The sequence below is a fragment of the Bubalus kerabau genome, chromosome 18, assembly GCF_029407905.1.
Source record: "Bubalus kerabau isolate K-KA32 ecotype Philippines breed swamp buffalo chromosome 18, PCC_UOA_SB_1v2, whole genome shotgun sequence".
Classification (NCBI taxonomy): domain Eukaryota; kingdom Metazoa; phylum Chordata; class Mammalia; order Artiodactyla; family Bovidae; genus Bubalus; species Bubalus kerabau.
Window position 1 is genome coordinate 1,859,734 of NC_073641.1, and position 13,611 is coordinate 1,873,344.

Genomic DNA, 13,611 nt, shown 5'->3' on the forward strand with positions numbered 1-13,611 from the left:
AAGGAGTTTGCAGTATGTGATTGTTCTTATTTTCCTATAACTGCCTTTTTGTTTTTGTTTAGTCGCTGAATCATGTCCAGCTGTTTTGCATCCCCATGGGCTGTAGCCCACCAGATTCCTCTCTCCATGGGATTTCCCAGGCAAAAACACTGGAGTGGGTAGCCATTTCCTTCTCCAGAGGATCTTCCTGGCCCAAGGATTGAACATGTGTCTCCTGCATTAGCAGGTGGATTCTTTAACTGTCTTTTACCTTGTAACATATTATTACCTTTTATACCTTGAGGCCAAGTATTTTGAGAGCGAAGTCTCCCCCAGGTTTAGCCTTCAATACAGGCAGGATCACTCTCCCTCCAGATTTTTCAGTGTGTTTTTACTCTGTAAAAAGTTTCCTTTTCTTTTTTTTTAAACAAAGGGGATTATTAGTGAAAAGTGAAATCAAGGAAAACGCATTGAGAGGAAAATAAAGAAGGAACCACTGAAGGCAAGCTGTTGTTGGAGGCTTGGCTTTTACACATTCTGACTGATTTTCCCATTAGCAGGAGAGACTCAGCAACAGAGGGAGTGATGAGAAGACAGTCACTGGCGTCAGAGATGAATGACCTTCAGATCATTAAGCTCCTTTCCCAGAACCTTTTATTGCACCAAACTCTTCTTATGGAATTTTTCATCTCCATGTTTCTAAGTGTGTAGATAAGCGGGTTGAGCATGGGGACAATAATTGTGTAGAAGAGCGTAAACACTTTATCCTCTGGTAATGTTGTGGCAGGTCTAATGTAAACAAAGATGACAGGTGTGAAAAAGAGGATCACGGACTGTGATGTGGGAACTACAGGTGGAAAGTGCTTTATGGTGGCTTTCTGCAGAATATGTGCACACATTATACAGAATCAAAATGTAGGAGGCCATCAAAACCACAAAGAGCACCAGTCCCATCAAGCCAGAATTGGCAATGACAAAAAAGCCAATTTTGTGTGTATCAGTGCAGGCTAGTTTCAACAAAAGATATGCATCACAGAAATAGTGGTCTATTTCACTGGGGCCACAGAAAGGTAAAACAATCGCAAGAAGAAAGAGACCAAGAGAATGAAGACGTCCCCCTGCACACGACGCTATGAGAATTGAGTGACGTTTTTGCCTGTTCATGGTGATGGCGTCGTGGAGAGGTTTGCTGTTGACCACATAGCAGTCACAGGCCATCCCTGTGAGGGTGAAGACCTCATTCCCCCCTCCCCAAAGAAGTAGGTGGTGAAAAGCTGTGTCATGCAGTTTTTATAGGAAATGGCCTTTTTCTCCATCAGTAAGTCAGTCATGAGTTTGGGTGTCACAGTGGAGGTGTAGAAGAGACCTGAGAGTGCAAGGCAGTTAAGGAAGAAGTACATGGGCTGGGTGATTAGCTGACTGCATGTAATAGAAATCACAATGATCAAATTCCCCAACCAAATAGCCAGGTAACAGAATAAGAAAAATAAAAAGCAGAGGATCTGGACTTTCTTGTCCATAGAAAGTTCTAAGAGGATAAATTCAGTAACATTATTTCTATCTTCCATGATCTGATGTTCAAGAAAGTTATCTGAAATGACAAAACCAATGAAACGAATCATTGATGAGAAAATGGAAACCTAATATCTACTTTAAATGGCACCAATGTGCCGGTGCTAGACGGCAAAGTCGATCAGGTCCCGAGAACGTGCACGGCGGGGCTGAGAAAAGAAACGAAAGCAAGAGAAATCTCCAACAAAGATGGGGTCGAGAGGTTCAGACACGTCTCCACGAAGGGACGCAGTCTGACACCAACTTTATTCAGCATCTCACATTTATACAGAAGAGCGTGAGAAAGACAAGACAGTTAACATTTTCTTTGTTTGACCTACACATCTTACAAACAGTCACAAGAAATCTTGAGAGCATGGGAATGGCACCCTGTTATTATTTCTTACACCAGATAATATTTCTCTGTGCGTGAGAAGTTTGCACAGAACTCCAGGTGCCTGCAGTAAATAAGCGCCTAATCTCTGGGGTGGCGGGACAGAGAGCTATGTTTGCAAGCAAACCCTCAAGGACTGAGGCAGCTCCCAGAGCTGTGTCCTTCGGACAAAGGACCCCGTTCTGACGGGCAGCTCCCCGCACCAATGCCTTTTAAAGACAAGTTCTTTTGAGACCCACTGAAATCATTTTCATTTAATACGAGTCTTTTGAATATCTAGTACTAATATTCCTCGAAGAGCTAAGAATACAGTGATAAATTAGACAAAGTTCCAGTTTTTATATAATTTAAATTATTTTGTGAGGAAGCCAGGAATTATATTTATCAAGAATTTTTAAAAAAGAGATAATCTTAATAGTGTTAAGTAGGGCGACATATAATGTGCCGATTTAGGATGTAAAATAGAGGCAACTATAGAATTTGCTTGATTAAGTGGTTTCTAATGAAGTCACAAAATTGGTGTAGGGTGTGTGGGTGGGCTTTGCAGTGCTGGCACAGAGTCAATGTTAAATAAATATCAATTAAAAAAAATCTGGAAAGTGAACAATGTGCTATAATTTTGAAGGAATAATACAATACATAATCATCCTTTAGTCAGGTAATTCATGATAAAACTGAAGAACAAATCATTTTTATGAGTGGACTCATGATCCTTTTTGACTGTTAAGTTAGTTAAGTTGCTCAGTAGTATCTGACTCTTCGCGACCCAGTGGACTGTAGCCCACCAGGCTCCTCCATCCATGGGATTCTCCAGGCAAGAATACTGGAGTGGGTTGCCATTTCCTTCTCCAGGGGATCTTTCTGACTCAGGGATCAAACCCAGGTCTTCTGCATTGCAGGCAGATGCTTTAACCTCTGAGCCACCAGGGAAGCCCTTTTGACTTTTAAGAGGAAATAATTCCTTCATGAGAAATACTCCATGAAACTTTCATATTTCTTAAACAATATTTGTAGCATCTCTAGGTTAATATATTGACAACTATGCTTTTCCTGTTTGTCTATATTTCTCTTGCAAGATTATTTCCTCTTTCAAAATCAATTAACATTCAGAAGTTATTTGAGTTACATCTTATCAGACTGTAATTATACTTGCCTAGTTTGGAAATCATATACTGAGGAATGGGCTCCTCTAATTCCAAAATAGTTCCCCCTAAACACAATACAATAAACAAGATGTAGCACTCTTTCCCTTAATTTCTTAGAGAATTCACCCACACAATCTGCTTGTGGAGTGGAGTTCCCTTTGGTCCACATCTTCTCTAGCATTCGTTATTGACAGACTTTGCAATGAGGACTATTCGAACTCGTGGAAGTGGTCCCTCCTTGTAACTTGGAGTTGAGTCGCTCCAAACACTAGTGTTATGGAGCAAGATGACATTTAGGAAATGCAGAGAAATTCTATCATCTCCCTGCCCCAACTGCTCTTGTATTTTCCCATCATATTGAATATATGATCACATCCCTTCATGCTTGTTCCCCACGTTAGTCTCTGATGTCTTTTCCCTGGAATGCCCTCTGCACTCTTTGGCTTCCATCCCATAGGGCATTTTCATTTCTTGAACGTCCTAAGTTTCCCTGGTCACGTAGACTTCCAGGATGCTGTTTTCCCTGCCTGAAATTCTTCCTGCATCTCAACCCTGGTTTACGTAGGTTCCACCTATGGATCTCAACGCAATGGATACTCTGAAAAGCCTTCCCTGACACCCAGGTTTTGGTGAGGGTAGAGGCCCCTCGACAAGTTCTCCAAGGATCTGCCTGTGATGTATCATTAGATTCGTCTCAGTGAAAGCAGGAACTCTGTGTCTGCTTCTCTCCGCCTTCTAGTTCCAGAAACTTATTACATGCCTCCCAGCTCATCGTAGGTGCTCAGGATTTACTTAGTGTGTGAAAGACAGAAAAGTTCTTGGAAGCCTCAAGGTGTCACTTGGCTCGGCACTTTTGATCTCTTTGTATATTTGGCGATTCAATTCTTTATTTCCTGGGTTGATGTGTACACTATAATCAAGGCACAATCTAAGGCACTAAGACATATCCATAAATATAGGTTCTTGCTTTCAAGGAACTCGTACAGCAGATTTCTACAATTTAGGGCTTCTCAAAAGCTCTACAAGAACGTGAACGTTGAGTATGATCCATTTTCACTTCAAAGAAAGATATTTTGATTTCCATAGCAAAGGTGGAGACCTTCCAACGTTTAGTCCAATACTTATACCTTGACCATTTCAAGCAAGTCTTGTGGTTCCTTCTGGAGGTGTGTGGCTCTTGCAGAAACGTGAAGATCTTCCATCGTCCTTGGACTTTGGTGTCATTTGCAATCATAAAGAAAGCTTCCAGATATAGGTTCCAGACCACCACCACACACAGTCAGTAGCCAAAGGAGTGGATTCCAGGAATATGCGTTGTTAACCAGCATCACCGTTGATATTTCTGCTGCACACTCAATGCAGTAGCCAGGGCCTGGATTGTCCACTGGGTCTCACGTGGAATGGAAAGAAGGGCTTCCTCCCCCTCCCAAACATCCACCCCACTCTTGACAGCCTTGTGACTAGAAACGGGCCCCGAAACAAGAATCAGACAAACCAGATAAGCCCAGATGGTAGTTCATGAGATGAAGGAACTAAGCAGCTGGTTGGGATGGCGCCAGGGGGAAAGGTTGCTCTTTTTGTCTCCCGCTCTACTCCTTTCTTCCTGGACGCCTTAGGGGTTCATCGTGGAGATTTGAAATAAAGTTCACCAAAGTCATATGTGTTGAATCAAGATTTTGCATTTCACCATCTCTCAAAAACGAAGAGTGCTTAACCTGCACAGGTTTCTTTCAAAAAAGCCAATTGCTTTTCAATTCTGGGGTTTCTCTCTTGCCTTGTTCAAGTAGCCTTAAGAGTAAAAATCAACGAAAACTAAAGAAAGATTCCAAGATACCAACAAAGGACACCTTCTGTTTCTTCAATCATCTTTCCACTTAGTAGCACACGAGCTCTTTTCTTTGTATTTTGCTTTGCCTAGGGAATTCGCAATGTGCTGGTTCAGATGGCAAGGCATCCGCCCGCAGGAGACTCGGGTTTGATCCCTGGGTCGGGAAGATCCCCTGGAGAAGGAAATGGCAACCCACTCCAGTATTCTCGCCTGGGAAATGCCACGGACAGAGGAGCCTGATGGGCCGCACTCCATGGGTCCTATAAAAGTTGGGCTCAACCCAGCAACTACGAACAGAAGTATTTCCAAAGACCACACTCAAGTGTGTGTGTGTGTGTGTGTGTGTGTGTGTGTCTGTATCTCCCTCTCGCCGTCTTGGAGTCTGTCTCGGAAGCTTCATGGATTTCTGCCTCTGTCTCTCCCGACAGCCGTCCACCGGGCCTTTGGTCTGGCCCCGGCCTCTCCCAGGTGCTATGGCTCTGGCTGAGGAGCTCGCGCAGGCCAGCTGTCTCCCATGGCGTGGGTGCGTGCGAGTGTGTGTGTCTGTCTGTGTGCCTGCCTGTGGTTCGTCTGCTCTCTCAGGAAGGTCGGGTGCTTGGCGGGCGGCGTGGGGACAAGGGGGGCGGGGGGCCTCGGTAGGGCAAAGGGGCGGGGCTGAGGCGCTCCGGTCGACCGCGCCTCCGTGGCTCCCGGTGGGTTTGGGCAGCGGGCAGGTGCCGGGCAAGTTGGGCGCTCAAGATTCGCTGCGCCTAGGCCCGCAGGAGGTTCAGAGGCCCCCGGGCCGCGGGGATCGGGAGGCGGCGGGCCCCGAAGACCGACACCTCCGGGGTCGCGCGGCCCTGAGCGGCGAACGGGATGGGGGGGGGGAGGCGCCGCTCAGCCAGCGCGGCCGGGTCTGGAGTGGCCGGGGGTGGGAGGGCGCCGAGACCTCCGCACCCCTCAGCCCACCCCCCAGGCCCCGCGCGCACGCACGCACGCCCTCCCGGTCACTGGGGGGTCCTGGAAGCCCATCGGGCCCCCGGGCCCGGCCAGGCGGTTGCTGGTCTGGTGTTGGCGGTGTTCGGGGGCCGGGCCGGCGTCAGCAGGCTGGAGTGCGGTCGCGGGTCGTGCGGCTCAAGTACAGCACGGCCCCCCGAGGAGAGGGGCGGCCCGTTGGCCCGACCTGCAGGTCAGAGCGAAAGGGAGGCGAAGCGCAAGGCTCTTAGGGCGCCCCGCGGCGGCCGCGCCCGTCTCCGGCCCTATCGGCCTGAAGGCGCCCGATCTCGTCTGATCTCGGAAGCTAAGCAGGGTCGGGCCTGTTCAGTATCTTGGATGGGAGACCACCTGGGAATTCCGGGTGCTGGAGGCTTTTTTGCCTACCAGAAGAGGTCCTTTAGCCCCCGCCCCGCGTCCCAATTCTTGGACCCACACCCCCCTCGCCCCCCCGCCACCCCCGCAGCCCCAGCCCCTCCCGGGGCGGGGGGAGTGAGTGGGTGGCCGGGGCCCCGACTCCCGCTGCAGACCTGGGTTGCCTCCCCGCGGCCCGCGAGCCCCTCCGCCTTCGCATTCGGCTTTCAGGAAACCGGACGACCGGCCGTCCCGTCTCCCTCTGGGGCTCCTTTGGCTTGCCTCAGGCAATCCCGGGGCTTGCACCGACTCCAGCCAGAGCCCCAGCCCCCGCCCCACCCCCAGCCTCGCAGGCGATCGCGCATGCGCATGCGAGCGCGCGCACAGATCGATGTGCCCAAACGGGGCATCTAGCTTGTTGGCTTGGACTGGGGGTGGATCTATGCCTGGGAGTGGGACTGCTGAACCATAGGCTACTTCTACTTTTAGTTCCTTCGCGAACCTCCATACTCTTTTCCATCCCGGCTGTACCAACTCCCATTCCTACTCAGCGTGGAGGAGAGTTCCCTTTGCTCCACAGCTTCTCCAGCATCTGCTATGGACAGACATTGCAATGAGGCCCAATCGGACTCGGGCGAAGTGGTCCCTCCTTGGCGTTTGGAGTTGAGTCTCTCCAATCATTAGTGACGTGGAGCAAGATGACCGTTTGGAAATGCAGATGCAATTCTGTCACCATCCTGCTCCAACGGCTCTTGTATTTTCCCATCATATTGAAGATACGACCAATTCCCTTCATGCCTGCTCCTCACGTTCTTCTCGGATGTCTTTTCCCTGGAATGCCCTCTGCACTCTTTGGCTTCCATCCCATAGGGCATTTTCATTTCTTGAACGTCCTAAGTTTCCCTGGTCACCTAGACTTCCAGGATGCTGTTTTCCCTGCCTGAAATTCTTCCTGCATCTCAACCCTGGTTTACGTAGGTTCAACCTATGGACCTCAACGCAATGGTTACTCTGAAAAGCCTTCCCTGACACCCAGGTTTTGGTGAGGGTAGAGGCCCCTCGACAAGTTCTCCAAGGATCTGCCTGTGATGTATCATTAGATTCGTCTCAGTGAAAGCAGGAACTCTGTGTCTGCTTCTCTCCGCCTTCTAGTTCCAGAAACTTATTACATGCCTCCCAGCTCATCGTAGGTGCTCAGGATTTACTTAGTGTGTGAAAGACAGAAAAGTTCTTGGAAGCCTCAAGGTGTCACTTGGCTCGGCACTTTTGATCTCTTTGTGTATTTGGCGATTCCATTCTTTCCTTTCCTGGGTTCATGTGTACGCTATATTCAAGGCACAATCTAAGGCATTAAGACATATCCATCAGTATGGGTTCTTGCTTTCAAGGAACTCGTACAGCAGATTTCTACAGTTTAGGGCTTTTCAAATGCTCTAGAAGAATGTGAACGTTCAGTGTGATCCATTTTCATTTCCAAGAAAGATCGTTTGACTTCCATAGCAAAGGTGGAGACCTTCCGACGTGTAGTCCAATACTTAGACCTTGACCATGTCAGGCAAGTCTTGCGGTTCCTTCTGGAGGTGTGTGGCTCTTGCAGAAACGTGAAGATCTTCCATCGTCCTCGGACTTTGGTGTCATTTGCAATCATCAAGAAAGCTTCCAGGTATAGGTTCCAGACCACCACCGCACACACTCGGTAGGCAACGGAGTGGATTCCAGGAATATGCGTTGTTAACCAGCATCACCGTTGATATTGTTGCTGCACGCTCTATGCAGTGGCCAGGGCCTGGATTGTCCACTGGGTCTCATGTGGAATGGAAAGAAGGGCTTCCCCCACCCCCCACCCCACCCCCCACTGTTGACAGCCTTGTGACTAGAAACGGGCCCCGAAACAAGAATCAGACAAACCAGATAAGCCCAGATGGTAGTCCATGAGATGAAGGAACTGAGCAGCTGGTTGGGATGGCGCCAAGGGGAAAGGTTGCTCTTTTTGTCTCCCGCTCTACTCCTTTCTTCCTGGACGCCTTAGGGGTTCATCATGGAGATTTGAAATAAAGTTCACCAAAGTCATATGTGTTGAATCAAGATTTTGCATTTCACCATCTCTCAAAAACGAAGAGTGCTTAACCTGCACAGGTTTCTTTCAAAAAAGTCAATTGCTTTTCAGTTCTGGGGTTTCTCTCTTGCCTTGTTCAAGTAGCCTTAAGAGTAAAAATCAACGAAAACTAAAGAAAGATTCCAAGATACCAACAAAGGACACCTTCTGTTTCTTCAATCATCTTTCCACTTAGTAGCACACGAGCTCTTTTCTTTGTATTTTGCCTAGGGAATTCGCAATGTGCTGGTTCAGATGGCAAGGCATCCGCCCGCAGGAGACTCGGGTTTGACCCCTGGGTCGGGAAGATCCCCTGGAGAAGGTAATGGCAACCCACTCCAGTATTCTCGCCTGGGAAATGCCACGGACAGAGGAGCCTGATGGGCCGCACTCCATGGGTCCTATAAGAGTTGGGCTCAACCCAGCAACTACGAACAGAAGTATTTCCAAAGACCACACTCGTGTGTGTGTGTGTGTGTGTGTGTGTGTGTGTCTGTCTGTCTGTCTGTCTGTGTGCCTGCCTGTGGTTCGTCTGCTCTCTCAGGAAGGTCGGGTGCTTGGCGGGCGGCGTGGGGACAAGGGGGGCGCCTCGGTAGGGCAAAGGGGCGGGGCTGAGGCGCTCCGGTCGACCGCGCCTCCGTGGCTCCCGGTGGGTTTGGGCAGCGGGCAGGTGCCGGGCAAGTTGGGCGCTCAAGATTCGCTGCGCCTAGGCCCGCAGGAGGTTCAGAGGCCCCCGGGCCGCGGGGATCGGGAGGCGGCGGGCCCCGAAGACCGACACCTCCGGGGTCGCGCGGCCCTGAGCGGCGAACGGGATGGGGGGGGAGGGGGAGGCCCCGCTCAGCCAGCGCGGCCGGGTCTGGAGTGGCCGGGGGTGGGAGGGCGCCGAGACCTCCGCACCCCTCAGCCCACCCCCCAGGCCCCGCGCGCACGCACGCACGCCCTCCCGGTCACTGGGGGGTCCTGGAAGCCCATCGGGCCCCCGGGCCCGGCCAGGCGGTTGCTGGTCTGGTGTTGGCGGTGTTCGGGGGCCGGGCCGGCGTCAGCAGGCTGGAGTGCGGTCGCGGGTCGTGCGGCTCAAGTACAGCACGGCCCCCCGAGGAGAGGGGCGGCCCGTTGGCCCGACCTGCAGGTCAGAGCGAAAGGGAGGCGAAGCGCAAGGCTCTTAGGGCGCCCCGCGGCGGCCGCGCCCGTCTCCGGCCCTATCGGCCTGAAGGCGCCCGATCTCGTCTGATCTCGGAAGCTAAGCAGGGTCGGGCCTGTTCAGTATCTTGGATGGGAGACCACCTGGGAATTCCGGGTGCTGGAGGCTTTTTTGCCTACCAGAAGAGGTCCTTTAGCCCCCGCCCCGCGTCCCAATTCTTGGACCCACACCCCCCTCGCCCCCCCGCCACCCCCGCAGCCCCAGCCCCTCCCGGGGCGGGGGGAGTGAGTGGGTGGCCGGGGCCCCGACTCCCGCTGCAGACCTGGGTTGCCTCCCCGCGGCCCGCGAGCCCCTCCGCCTTCGCATTCGGCTTTCAGGAAACCGGACGACCGGCCGTCCCGTCTCCCTCTGGGGCTCCTTTGGCTTGCCTCAGGCAATCCCGGGGCTTGCACCGACTCCAGCCAGAGCCCCAGCCCCCGCCCCACCCCCAGCCTCGCAGGCGATCGCGCATGCGCATGCGAGCGCGCGCACAGATCGATGTGCCCAAACGGGGCATCTAGCTTGTTGGCTTGGACTGGGGGTGGATCTATGCCTGGGAGTGGGACTGCTGAACCATAGGCTACTTCTACTTTTAGTTCCTTCGCGAACCTCCATACTCTTTTCCATCCCGGCTGTACCAACTCCCATTCCTACTCAGCGTGGAGGAGAGTTCCCTTTGCTCCACAGCTTCTCCAGCATCTGCTATGGACAGACATTGCAATGAGGCCCAATCGGACTCGGGCGAAGTGGTCCCTCCTTGGCGTTTGGAGTTGAGTCTCTCCAATCATTAGTGACGTGGAGCAAGATGACCGTTTGGAAATGCAGATGCAATTCTGTCACCATCCTGCTCCAACGGCTCTTGTATTTTCCCATCATATTGAAGATACGACCAATTCCCTTCATGCCTGCTCCTCACGTTCTTCTCGGATGTCTTTTCCCTGGAATGCCCTCTGCACTCTTTGGCTTCCATCCCATAGGGCATTTTCATTTCTTGAACGTCCTAAGTTTCCCTGGTCACCTAGACTTCCAGGATGCTGTTTTCCCTGCCTGAAATTCTTCCTGCATCTCAACCCTGGTTTACGTAGGTTCAACCTATGGACCTCAACGCAATGGTTACTCTGAAAAGCCTTCCCTGACACCCAGGTTTTGGTGAGGGTAGAGGCCCCTCGACAAGTTCTCCAAGGATCTGCCTGTGATGTATCATTAGATTCGTCTCAGTGAAAGCAGGAACTCTGTGTCTGCTTCTCTCCGCCTTCTAGTTCCAGAAACTTATTACATGCCTCCCAGCTCATCGTAGGTGCTCAGGATTTACTTAGTGTGTGAAAGACAGAAAAGTTCTTGGAAGCCTCAAGGTGTCACTTGGCTCGGCACTTTTGATCTCTTTGTGTATTTGGCGATTCCATTCTTTCCTTTCCTGGGTTCATGTGTACGCTATATTCAAGGCACAATCTAAGGCATTAAGACATATCCATCAGTATGGGTTCTTGCTTTCAAGGAACTCGTACAGCAGATTTCTACAGTTTAGGGCTTTTCAAATGCTCTAGAAGAATGTGAACGTTCAGTGTGATCCATTTTCATTTCCAAGAAAGATCGTTTGACTTCCATAGCAAAGGTGGAGACCTTCCGACGTGTAGTCCAATACTTAGACCTTGACCATGTCAGGCAAGTCTTGCGGTTCCTTCTGGAGGTGTGTGGCTCTTGCAGAAACGTGAAGATCTTCCATCGTCCTCGGACTTTGGTGTCATTTGCAATCATCAAGAAAGCTTCCAGGTATAGGTTCCAGACCACCACCGCACACACTCGGTAGGCAACGGAGTGGATTCCAGGAATATGCGTTGTTAACCAGCATCACCGTTGATATTGTTGCTGCACGCTCTATGCAGTGGCCAGGGCCTGGATTGTCCACTGGGTCTCATGTGGAATGGAAAGAAGGGCTTCCCCCACCCCCCACCCCACCCCCCACTGTTGACAGCCTTGTGACTAGAAACGGGCCCCGAAACAAGAATCAGACAAACCAGATAAGCCCAGATGGTAGTCCATGAGATGAAGGAACTGAGCAGCTGGTTGGGATGGCGCCAAGGGGAAAGGTTGCTCTTTTTGTCTCCCGCTCTACTCCTTTCTTCCTGGACGCCTTAGGGGTTCATCATGGAGATTTGAAATAAAGTTCACCAAAGTCATATGTGTTGAATCAAGATTTTGCATTTCACCATCTCTCAAAAACGAAGAGTGCTTAACCTGCACAGGTTTCTTTCAAAAAAGTCAATTGCTTTTCAGTTCTGGGGTTTCTCTCTTGCCTTGTTCAAGTAGCCTTAAGAGTAAAAATCAACGAAAACTAAAGAAAGATTCCAAGATACCAACAAAGGACACCTTCTGTTTCTTCAATCATCTTTCCACTTAGTAGCACACGAGCTCTTTTCTTTGTATTTTGCCTAGGGAATTCGCAATGTGCTGGTTCAGATGGCAAGGCATCCGCCCGCAGGAGACTCGGGTTTGACCCCTGGGTCGGGAAGATCCCCTGGAGAAGGTAATGGCAACCCACTCCAGTATTCTCGCCTGGGAAATGCCACGGACAGAGGAGCCTGATGGGCCGCACTCCATGGGTCCTATAAGAGTTGGGCTCAACCCAGCAACTACGAACAGAAGTATTTCCAAAGACCACACTCGTGTGTGTGTGTGTGTGTGTGTGTGTGTGTGTCTGTCTGTCTGTCTGTCTGTGTGCCTGCCTGTGGTTCGTCTGCTCTCTCAGGAAGGTCGGGTGCTTGGCGGGCGGCGTGGGGACAAGGGGGGCGCCTCGGTAGGGCAAAGGGGCGGGGCTGAGGCGCTCCGGTCGACCGCGCCTCCGTGGCTCCCGGTGGGTTTGGGCAGCGGGCAGGTGCCGGGCAAGTTGGGCGCTCAAGATTCGCTGAGCCTAGGCCCGCAGGAGGTTCAGAGGCCCCCGGGCCGCGGGGATCGGGAGGCGGCGGGCCCCGAAGACCGACACCTCCGGGGTCGCGCGGCCCTGAGCGGCGAACGGGATGGGGGGGGAGGGGGAGGCCCCGCTCAGCCAGCGCGGCCGGGTCTGGAGTGGCCGGGGGTGGGAGGGCGCCGAGACCTCCGCACCCCTCAGCCCACCCCCCAGGCCCCGCGCGCACGCACGCACGCCCTCCCGGTCACTGGGGGGTCCTGGAAGCCCATCGGGCCCCCGGGCCCGGCCAGGCGGTTGCTGGTCTGGTGTTGGCGGTGTTCGGGGGCCGGGCCGGCGTCAGCAGGCTGGAGTGCGGTCGCGGGTCGTGCGGCTCAAGTACAGCACGGCCCCCCGAGGAGAGGGGCGGCCCGTTGGCCCGACCTGCAGGTCAGAGCGAAAGGGAGGCGAAGCGCAAGGCTCTTAGGGCGCCCCGCGGCGGCCGCGCCCGTCTCCGGCCCTATCGGCCTGAAGGCGCCCGATCTCGTCTGATCTCGGAAGCTAAGCAGGGTCGGGCCTGTTCAGTATCTTGGATGGGAGACCACCTGGGAATTCCGGGTGCTGGAGGCTTTTTTGCCTACCAGAAGAGGTCCTTTAGCCCCCGCCCCGCGTCCCAATTCTTGGACCCACACCCCCCTCGCCCCCCCGCCACCCCCGCAGCCCCAGCCCCTCCCGGGGCGGGGGGAGTGAGTGGGTGGCCGGGGCCCCGACTCCCGCTGCAGACCTGGGTTGCCTCCCCGCGGCCCGCGAGCCCCTCCGCCTTCGCATTCGGCTTTCAGGAAACCGGACGACCGGCCGTCCCGTCTCCCTCTGGGGCTCCTTTGGCTTGCCTCAGGCAATCCCGGGGCTTGCACCGACTCCAGCCAGAGCCCCAGCCCCCGCCCCACCCCCAGCCTCGCAGGCGATCGCGCATGCGCATGCGAGCGCGCGCACAGATCGATGTGCCCAAACGGGGCATCTAGCTTGTTGGCTTGGACTGGGGGTGGATCTATGCCTGGGAGTGGGACTGCTGAACCATAGGCTACTTCTACTTTTAGTTCCTTCGCGAACCTCCATACTCTTTTCCATCCCGGCTGTACCAACTCCCATTCCTACTCAGCGTGGAGGAGAGTTCCCTTTGCTCCACAGCTTCTCCAGCATCTGCTATGGACAGACATTGCAATGAGGCCCAA

General features: G+C 52.8%; 3 pseudogenes; all 3 read left to right on the forward strand.

Moving 5' to 3' along the window:
• Window positions 1-6,125: 6,125 nt before the first annotated feature.
• On the forward strand, window positions 6,126-6,245 carry LOC129633438 (uncharacterized; annotated as a pseudogene).
• A 3,262-nt stretch (window positions 6,246-9,507) lies between these two features.
• Window positions 9,508-9,627, forward strand: LOC129633439 (uncharacterized; annotated as a pseudogene).
• A 3,262-nt stretch (window positions 9,628-12,889) lies between these two features.
• Window positions 12,890-13,009, forward strand: LOC129633440 (uncharacterized; annotated as a pseudogene).
• The last annotated feature ends 602 nt before the right edge of the window (window positions 13,010-13,611 follow it).